General features: G+C 43.2%; 1 pseudogene; it reads left to right on the forward strand.

The window, feature by feature from the left end:
* Nucleotides 1-6,576: 6,576 nt before the first annotated feature.
* On the forward strand, nt 6,577-8,257 carry LOC129458258 (dnaJ homolog subfamily C member 7-like; annotated as a pseudogene).
* The last annotated feature ends 1,876 nt before the right edge of the window (nt 8,258-10,133 follow it).

Below are 10,133 nucleotides of genomic sequence, written 5' to 3' on the forward strand. Positions count from 1 at the left end.
GGTGCGGGAGCGAGCCCGTCGAGCGTGAGGGTAGGGGCGGGCAACCTGGCCTGGAGAGGAGGCGGCAGGCTTAGGAGGCGGGGCAAGAGCCGCTGGAACCCGAGAGGTCCCCAGCCCCGGGTTAGGCTAGGGGCAGGTGGAAAGCCCCTTGCTCTTCTTTCCTGGGATCGTGGCCAAGGCCAGAGCGGCTGCTTAGCCAACGGATTCCTGTCAGGGGCGGCCCCTGGCTTGCTGCCCTGAGCGGAGAGCCTTGGCCGGTCCTCACCACCGGGCAGTAGGGCTTCCTCTGGGCCTGTGCCCTCGAAGAACCAGAAAGCCAACCTGCTTCACTTTCTCCTAGCCACATGCCTGCGAAGAAGAAGACTGGGCAGCCCCGTAAAGTAAGAAACATTGAACATCCAACCATTTTCGAGAGCCTGTGCGTTGTGCAAAAGGACAGCCCTGCCCTCGAGTAGCCACTACACGTGCCCCAGCGGGCAGCTTGAATCACCTGGTCCCAAACTTGCCAAAAATACCTATCTAGTAAGTTACACTTTTCCTTTTGCATTGATCCCTTCCTTTCCAGTTCCACTATTTCCATCTCAGTCTAGGCCCCTGTCCAATCATGCATGGACGGCTGTGATGATTTTTACTTGCCTGCCTTTGTTCAGAGAGTGCCCTCATTCCCCACTTCTGAATCTTGCCTTCTACATAAGCCAACCCCTATAATTTGTGTTAGCAAATATTTGGCTATGACTATGGCTTTCTACTGAGTCTGAATAACTTCTCTCTGGGCCTCAGTTTCTTCAACTGTGAAAGGAATCAGTAGGGCTAGGTGAACTTCCAGGTCTAAAATATGATTATATCTGAAAGACCATCAGTGCTGGGAATATGGAGAAATATGGCCAGGTCCCTGCCCTCAAGGCATTTAATTCTCATTGGAAAGACATTGTTATGCATAAAAGGATAAAAAGCTATAGAAGGGAACACATACTAAATGTTACATTACTTATATATGCACTAAGCACCGTAGGAGTTAGGAGAAGAGGGTTCACTGTAAACTGCAAACCATCAGGAAATGCTTTTCCTGGAGGAGTCAGCTGAGCTTTGAAGGAAAGCCTGGCTGGATAAGCCCAAAGAATGAGAGTAAGAATCTAGACAAAGGAAATGGTTCAAGCCAAATATTGTGGCAGTTGAAAAGTGTAAAACATTTCCTCTAGTTTAGGTGGTAGGTGATGAAGCTGGAAAGGACTAGTAATTGTAGAGAGCCTTGAATACCAGGCTGTGGTGTCTGGAATGTATCCAGTGATCAGTAAGGGGCTATTAAATGACTTTTAGCAGGGAGTCAAGTATACAATACAGTGTTAGAGAAAACTTAAAGTGGTGAAAATGGATCAGATGAATCAGTGGGAGACTATGGCAGTCCACGCATGATTAGACAAGGACTTGGACTGAGATGGCAATAGTGGAACTGGAAAGGGAGAGATCAATGCAAGAAGAAACACGTACAGGTGTTTTGTTTTTTTTTCTGACGTGCAGTTTTGCTCTTGTTCTCTTCTTGCCCAGACTAGAGTGCAATGGCGCGATCTTGGCTCACTGAAACCTCCACCTCCCGGGTTCAAGCAATTCTCCTGCCTCAGCCTCCCGAGTAGCTGGGATTACAGGCATGCACCACCACACCTGGCTAATTTTGTATATTTAGTAGAGATAGGGTTTCTCTGTGTTGGTCAGGCTGGTCTCCAGCTCCTGACCTCAGGTGATCCGCCCACCTCAGCCTCCTGAAGTGCTGGGATTACGGGTGTGAGCCACCGCACCTGGCCTCGTGTACAGGTCTTAATAGCATAGTAGATATGTACAAGTGAAACAAAGGAGAGGGAAGAATCAAGGATGGCTCCCAAGGTTTCAAATGTGAATTACAGTTCCCAAAAACTGACAGATCTTGGGAAGCCTGGAGAATAATCTGGCTTGGAGGGAAAGATGGTGCATTGTATTGAGTTCAAGGTAACATAAAGACAAGAAAGTTGTAATACTTGGGTGTCAGTTATGAATCGGAGCCCAGGAAAGAAGTTGGGGTGAAGATAGAGAGATGAAAGTGTGTCATTTGCTGAACAATGATGGAGACAGTATAGACAGAAAATAAACAACCATACTTGAATAAATGCATTATCTCAGGCCAAAAGGAGAGAGGCACATTGGTGAAGGATGTTACGTGGTTACAAATGTAGGGAGAAATCCAATACATTACAGGATCATAAATATTAAGCATCTTGTGAACAAGAACCATGTTTGGCAGACCAAAAATCATACTTTATTGAATCTAAAGTTCCACCACTTGTAAAAAGCACCATTATTTTATGTACCACTGAGGAAGAAAACAATGCTACCATTTAAGCTAGTAATTACTGTAAAACACATATAATTTCAGAAATATTAATATGTAAAAAGTATACATCTTAAAGTGATAGAAGTTGGTATCAATCTCTCCTTCCTGTTTCTCAACCCAACAGCTTCTGACCCAGTGTTTAACAAAAAGTTGATGCTCAAAATGTTCATGAATAAATAGTGGAAGAGACATCACAGTCACTAACTCATAGCTGAATTGTCTCACCACTGCCATCTACATACCTTCTCCTGCTCTTTACCTTCGATAGGTATCATCTTTCGCATCTGAATATCCAGTGCCTTTACCTAACAGATGCTCAGAAAATGCATTTTGAATGATAGCATTTACTATAAGCAAAAAGGATAAGCCATAGCAAAATTGTAGAGCAGATCAAGTTTAGAGGCAGTGTAGAAAGGTGATTAAGAACTAGTCTCTGACTCTGAAGACAAACAGGTTTAGATTTAAATCTTAGTTCTTCTACTTTCTAGCTGTGTGAACTTGGTAAAGTCTCCTAATGTCTCTGGCATAATTACCTACAAAAAAAAAGAATTAATAATAACGTCATCTTCTTCGAATTTTAATGAGAGTAAAATGAAATCATGCATATAAAACTTGAATATACTGCCTGGCATATAGTATGCAATCAATAAATAATAGCTATTTTCATTTGTCTTTAACATGTGTTCACTTTTTCATAGCCTTTCTTTGAAGTGTCTTCTTTCCCGTACCATATAGCAGCCCATACATATATATATTTACATCCCCACCAGAAGCCTACTGTTCTTATCTGAAAATATTCTCTGAAACCACGACCAGACACAGTGTCTCACAGCTGTAATCCCAGCACTTTGGGAGGCTGAGGCAGGCAGATCCTTTGAGCCCAGGAGTTGAAGACCAGACTGAGCAACATGGTGAAACCCTGTCTCTACAAAAAGTATATAAAAATTAGCCAGGTGTGGTGGTGTGCTTGTATAGTCCCAGCTACTCAGGAGGTTGAGATGGGAGGATCACTTGAGCCCAGGGAAGTTAAGGCTGCAGTGAACCATGATTGCACCAATGCACTCCAGCCTGAGTGACAGAGCACAGCCCTGTCTCAAAAGAATTAAAAAAAAAATTCTCTGAAATCAAATTACACTAATGCGTAATACTTCTTAAAAGTTGTTGTTGGCCGGGCGCGATGGCTCACGCCTGTAATCCCAGCACTTTGGGAGGCCAAGGCGGGTGTGGATCACGAGGTCAGGAGATCGAGACCATCCCGGCTAACACAGTGAAACCCTGTCTCTACTAAGAATACAAAAAAAAATTAGCCGGGCATGGTGGCGGGTCCCAGCTATTCGGGAGGCTGAGGCAGGAGAATGGCGTGAACCCGGGAGGCGGAGCTTGCAGTGAGCCGAGATCGCGCCACTGCACTCTAGCCTGGGCAACAAAGCAAGGCTCCATCTCAAAAAAAAAAAGGTTGTTGTTGGCCAGGCGCGGTGGCTCACGCCTGCAATCCCAGCACTTTGGGAGGTCGAGGGGGGCGGATCACGAGGTCAGGAGACACGGTGAAACCCCGTCTCTACTAAAAATACAAAAAAAATTAGCCGGGCGTGGTGGCGGGTACGTGTAGTCTCAGCTACTCTGAGAGGCTGAGGCAGGAGAATGATGTGAACCCGGAAGGCGGAGCTTGCAGTTAGCCGAGATCGCACCACTGCACTCCAGCCTGGGCGACAGAGCGAGACTCCGTTGGAAAAAAAAAAAAAAAAAAAAAAAGTTGTTGCATTTTAAAGGCAGATGGGAAAGAATATGAAATGAATACTATTAATCTCTAAAGTCAGTTTGACTAATAGGTGATGGCTTCAATTATCTACTGCTGTGTAACAAATTACTCCAAAATTTAGTGGCTTATATAGCAATGATTTTATTTGCTCATGATTCTGTGGATCAAGAATCTAGGCAGTGTTCAGGTAGGTGGTTCATCTGTTCCACTGGGATTGTCTGAGGTCACTCATGAGGCTGCATTCAGCTGGGAGATCAGCTCAGGCTGAAACATCCCTGAATGGCTTCAGCCCTCTTTCCACAGGGCTTCTCTCTCCAGAAAGTTTCGCAAACTTTTTACATGGCAGCTCACTTCCCAGAGAGAGCATTCCAAGTGGCAAAGGCAAAAGTTGCAGATCTCTTACATCCCAGCCTTACAAGTCACACAGCAACCTAGCCATGATACAAGGAGAGTGGAAATAGATTCTGCCTCTCAACGGGAAGGTACGAAAGAATTTGTGGCCATCTGTAATCCACTACAGAAAAGTTGGGATGAAACTAGAAATGGGGCCGGGCGTGGTGGCTCACGCTTGTAATCCCAGCACTTTGGGAGGCCGAGGCGGGCGGATCACGAGGTCTGGAGATCAAGACTACGGTGAAACCTCGTCTCTACTAAAAATACAAAAAAAAAAAAAAAATTAGCCGGGCATAGTGGCGGGCGCCTGTAGTCCCAGCTACTCGGAGAGGCTGAGGCAGGAGAATGGCATGAACCCAGGAGGTGGAGCTTGCAGTGAGCCAAGATCGTGCCACTGCACTCCAGCCTGGGTGACAGAGTGAGACTCCGTCCCAAAAAAAAAAAAAAAAAAAACTAGAAATGGGCAAGAGCCCAACTAACAATTTTATTTGTCACCAGCCAGAAAATCAGAGTTCAAATCCCCTACTTTCTTGTCTTTCTGCCATGTCTTTCGCAAAAGGAGCAACTTCTGGTGGCCATTTCATGTATATAGAGTAAAGATAATCTCATGGTACAAATTTCATGTAACTTGCTTTGGCCTGAATTGTAGCCCTCAAAATTCATACGTTGAAGTCCTAATCCCCAGTGCCTTAGAATGTGACTATATTTGGAAATACGGATTTTTAAAGAGGTAATTAAGATTAAGTGAGGGCATTAGGATGGGCCCTAGTCCAACATCCCTGGATCCTTGTAAGAATGGAAATTTGAACACAGATAATTCATGCACACAAAAGAAAGACCATGTGAAGACAGGAGAATAGGGCCATCTGCAAGACAAGGAGAGAGGCCTCAAAAGACATCAACCCTGCAGACACTTTGATCTCTGACTTCCAGCCTCCAGAACTCTGAGAAAATAAATTTCTGTTGTTTAAGCCACTCAGCCTGTGCTATTTTGTTGCAGCAACCTTAACAAACTATTATATACTTTATTGAAGGTACTGTCAATATTCAATCAGCTAGGCAAACTTCCTCACACAAATCATACTTTTATAATAGTTTCTAGCTCCTTTCCTAGATCGCTTCCACTCAGTAAGAAAACAAGCCCTTTTCTATATAAGTTTCAGATCTTCTCTGATTTTAAGTGAAAGCCATTCACCTGATCATAACTATTCTTTGAATTAGAATTTATTTTCTTATCAGTACCTGTTCCTTAATTGACCCTTTTATGGGTCAAAATGACTCATTTTCCATTATTCTGTAACCTCCAAGTCTCATTATACTCTTGCCCCATGTGGGGCATAAGTTCACCTAAGTAGCAGAGTTTTAGAGTTAAACTTACATTGTCATGTTTCAGTATAGGCATTAGCCAAAGTCTTTCATATCCAGCTCACTTGATCTTCACAGTAACTCTGAGACAATGGTAGAACAGGTGTTATTATCCCCTTCTGACATATAAGAAAACTTGAGAGTGACATTTCCCCAAAGCATGTTCCACAGAACTCTCATTCAGTGAGATAATAACTATTGTCACACAAAAAAAAGAAGGTTCTAGTCTCCCTAGTTGCAGACTGCTGTTCTGGTGTCTCTGATGCCCAAATATTCTCTCTCTCTCTTTTTTTTTTTTTTTTTTTTTTTTTTTTGAGACAGAGTCTCATTCTGTTGCCTAGGCTGGAGTGCAGAGGCATGATCTCGGCTTACTGCAACCTCCACCTCCCGTGTTCAAGCAATTTTCCTGCCTCAGCCTCCCGAGTAGCTGGGATTACAGGCATGTGTCACCATGCCTGGCTAATTTTTGTCTTTTTAGTAGAGACAGGGTTTCACCATGTTGGCCAGGTAGATCTCAAACTCCTGACCTCCGGTGATCTGCCCACCTTGGCCTCCCAAAGTGCTGGGATTACAGGCGTGAGCCATCACGCCAAGCCAACAAAATCTCTCTCTAAAGGCTACCATAGTAAGTAATGCTTCCTTTACTCAATCATTTATTCGTCAAATATTTTCTGAGCATCTGCTCTGTCTGTGCCAGATGCAGAGCCATGTGCTAATAGAAACCAGAAAAGTTAGACTCGTCAATCAGAACTTCACTTCTAGGGAAGCTAGAAGTCTAACCAACAATTGTACACCATGGGAAGCAGAGTCTTTCAAGGAACAAGGAAATGCGTATTATGCCAAGAAATATTACAATGACGATTGTAATTATTATACAAAAGCCATAGGCATATGTCCTAAAAATGCTAGCTACTACAGTAATCAAGCAGCCACATTGATTATGCTTGGAAGGTTCCAGGAAGCTCTTGGAGATGCACACCAGTCACTGAGATTGGATGGCAGTTTTGTTCAGGGACATCCAGGAGAGGGCAAGTGCCCCCCTCTCTCTAGAGAATGCCATGGCCACATGTCAGTTTCCAGAAAGCCCTAGAACTGGATCATAAAAATGCTCCGGAATAACAGGAGTTCAAGAATGCTAATTCAATCATGGAATATGAGGAGTTAGCAAAAATAGATTTTGAGAAGCATATTAGGAAGGTTGTTCTCTGCAAGGACTGTGCCCTAGCACTTGCCCCTGCCTGCCATTGCTTCAAAATCCTCAAAGCGGAATATTTAGTAATGCTGGGTCATTATCCAGAAGCACAATCTGTGGCCAGTGACATTTTACAAATGGAGTCCACCAATGCAGATCCTCTGTATGTATAAGGTCTTTGCCTTTATTAAGATTGTGTTGAGAAGGCAGTTCAGGTTTTTGTAGAGGCTCTCAGGATGGCTCCATGAGAGGGCCTGCATTGCTTGCAGAAATCCCAAAGCACTCAAAGCAAAGAAAGAAGACAGAAATAAAGCATTTAAGGAAGGAAATTACAAGCTAGCATACGAACTGTACACATGAGCCCTGGGGATAAACCCCAACAGTATAAAAACAAATGCTAAACTCTACTATAATCAGGTTATGGTTAATTCTAAGCTTAGGAAACTAGATAATGCAATACAAGACTGCACAAATACAGTGAAGCTCAATGACACCTATTTAAAAGCCTGCTTGAGAAGAGCTCAGTGTTACATGAACACCAAACAGTAAGAAGAAGCAGTGCACAATTATGAAAAAGTGTATCAGACAGAGAAAACAAAATAACACAAACAGCTCCTAAAAAATGCACAGCTGAAACTGAAGAAGAGTAAGAAGAAAGATTATTACAAGATTCTGGGAGTGGACAATAATGTCTCTGAGGACGAGACCAAGAAAGCTTATCACAAATGGGCCTTGATGCACCATCCAGATTGGCACAGTGGAGGCAGTGCTGAGGTTCAGAAGGAGGAGGGAAGTTCAAGGAAACTGGAGAGGCCTTTACCATCTTCTCTGATCCCAAGAAAAAGACTCGCTAGAACAGTGGACAGGACCTGGACGAGGAGGGCATGAATATGGGTGATTTTGATGCAAATAGTATCTTCAAGGCATTCTTCAGTGGTCTTGGGGCTTCAGCTTTGAAGCATCTCATCCAGGGAATTTTTTTTCTGTTTGCCTAATGAAGGGCAACCACCCAGAACCCAGAAAATGCAGAGTCACTCAGTTTAATCTTGAATGTGGACACAGTTCACATCATGTCTCCATGTACTTACAGCAGTTCTGTTTTCTCAGTTGGATATCCAGTGTCTGTGTGAATGGGGTGAAGGATAATGAACCAGTGTCAAAGACTGCAGTTAGGGGAGGGAGGTAGGCAGATGGACAAGGAAGCAGCTTGTGAATTTTTATTTTACTCTTTAACTTTATTAAAACAGAAAAAAAAAGAAGAGAAAAAAAGGTGTGAGGACAGTCTCTTCATACAGACAAATAAATTTTATTTATTTATTTATTTTTTGAGACAGAGTTTCACTCTATCATCCAGGCTGGAGTGTAGTGGTGCAATCTCAGCTTACTGCAACCTCTGCCTCCTGGGTTCAAGCAATACTCTTGCCTTAGCCTCCTCAGTAGCTGGAATTACAGGCACCCACCACCATACCTAGCTAATTTTTCTATTTTTAGTAGGGATGAGGTTTCACCATGTTGGCCAGGCTGGTCTCGAACTCCTGACCTCAGGTGATCCGCTTGCCTTGGCCTCCCAAAGTGCTGGGATTACAGGCGTGAGCCACCACACCCGGCCCAGACAAATAAATTTTAAAACACTAGGTTACACAAATCTAAGGAAGAAAGTTTCCTTACTTCAGATCTTCTTGGTGCCTGTTTTTTAAGGCAGGGTCTCACTATGTTGCCAGGCTGCCCTCAAAATCCTGGCTTAAGGTAATCCTCCTGCCTCAGCCTCCCAGGAAGCTAGAAGTATAAGCACATGCCACTGCACCTCGCTTTCAAAGCCTTTTATATGTTATGTACATCATGATTCTCCAAGAGAATATAGGATTTTCAGACTCATGTGACTATAGACTCCTATCTTCACACCCACCCCACCTCCCACTTCTCACCCTGAAGAATGGTCCATGAAACACACTTTTGGAAATGCTGGTGTGAGACACTGCACAATTTCCCTAAGAGATACAGCAGATAAGTATCTGAACATAGATCTTAGTTAACTTTTATTCATTTTTAGGGCTATTTAAAGGAAGTCAGAATATGAAATTTGCTGATTAAATTAATGATAAAGCAAAATTAAAATGGAAAAAATAAATTCCTAAAATTCAAAAATAAAGTGAAACAAAAGAACTTAACTATATATCCAGCTGATGGCTCAGCTACACAAAGAGACTGTTCCAAGTGACTTTAAAACATATAATTTAGCCAGCATAATGGCCCAGCTGTAATCCCAGTTACTTGGGAGGCTGTGAGGCAGAAGGATCACTTCAGCCCTGGAGTTTGAGGCCAGCCCGGGCAACATAAGGAGACTCCATTAAAAAAAAAGAAGAAACAGAAAAAGCACAGTAGGGCCTGGGTGCAATGGTTCATGCCTGCTATCCCAGCACTTTGGGAGGCACAGGCACAAGGATCACTTGAGCCCAGCAGTTCAAGACCAGCCTGGACAACATAGGGAGACCCCCATCTCTACAAAAAAATTTAAAAAATTATCTGGGTGTGGTGGCACACACCTGTGGTCCCAGCTACTTGGGAGGCTGAGGTGGGAGGATCACATGAAGCCCAGGAGGTTGAGGATGAGGTGAGCCATGATTGTGCAACTGCACTCCAGCCTAGACGACACAGTAAGATCCTGTCTCAAAGAAACGAAAAGGAAAAAACACAGTAATTTGATGGTTAATTCCTAGTGTGATATACCTTAAGGGAAAAAAATCTGTTAAAATAATTAAATAATTGTTAGTAATCATATTGTGGGTATTAGGGTAGGAATTGTTATTCTGAGACTACTATATGTGTAAAGTGGGATAAAGAAAATGAAGATATATATGCTATTCGAATTCTATCATGCCTGGTGTTTTGAGACCATGATTCTTGGCATGGGAAAAATGAGTTAAATATGAAAGATAAGGTTAAATATTTCTTTGTTTTTCTTTTTTTCTTTTTTGTGACAGAATCGCTCTGTCACCCAGGCTGGAGTGCAGTGGCGTGATCTCAGCTCACTGCAGCCTCCGCCTCCCAGGTTCAAAGCAATT

The sequence above is a fragment of the Symphalangus syndactylus genome, chromosome 19 (assembly GCF_028878055.3).
Source record: "Symphalangus syndactylus isolate Jambi chromosome 19, NHGRI_mSymSyn1-v2.1_pri, whole genome shotgun sequence".
NCBI classification, from domain to species: domain Eukaryota; kingdom Metazoa; phylum Chordata; class Mammalia; order Primates; family Hylobatidae; genus Symphalangus; species Symphalangus syndactylus.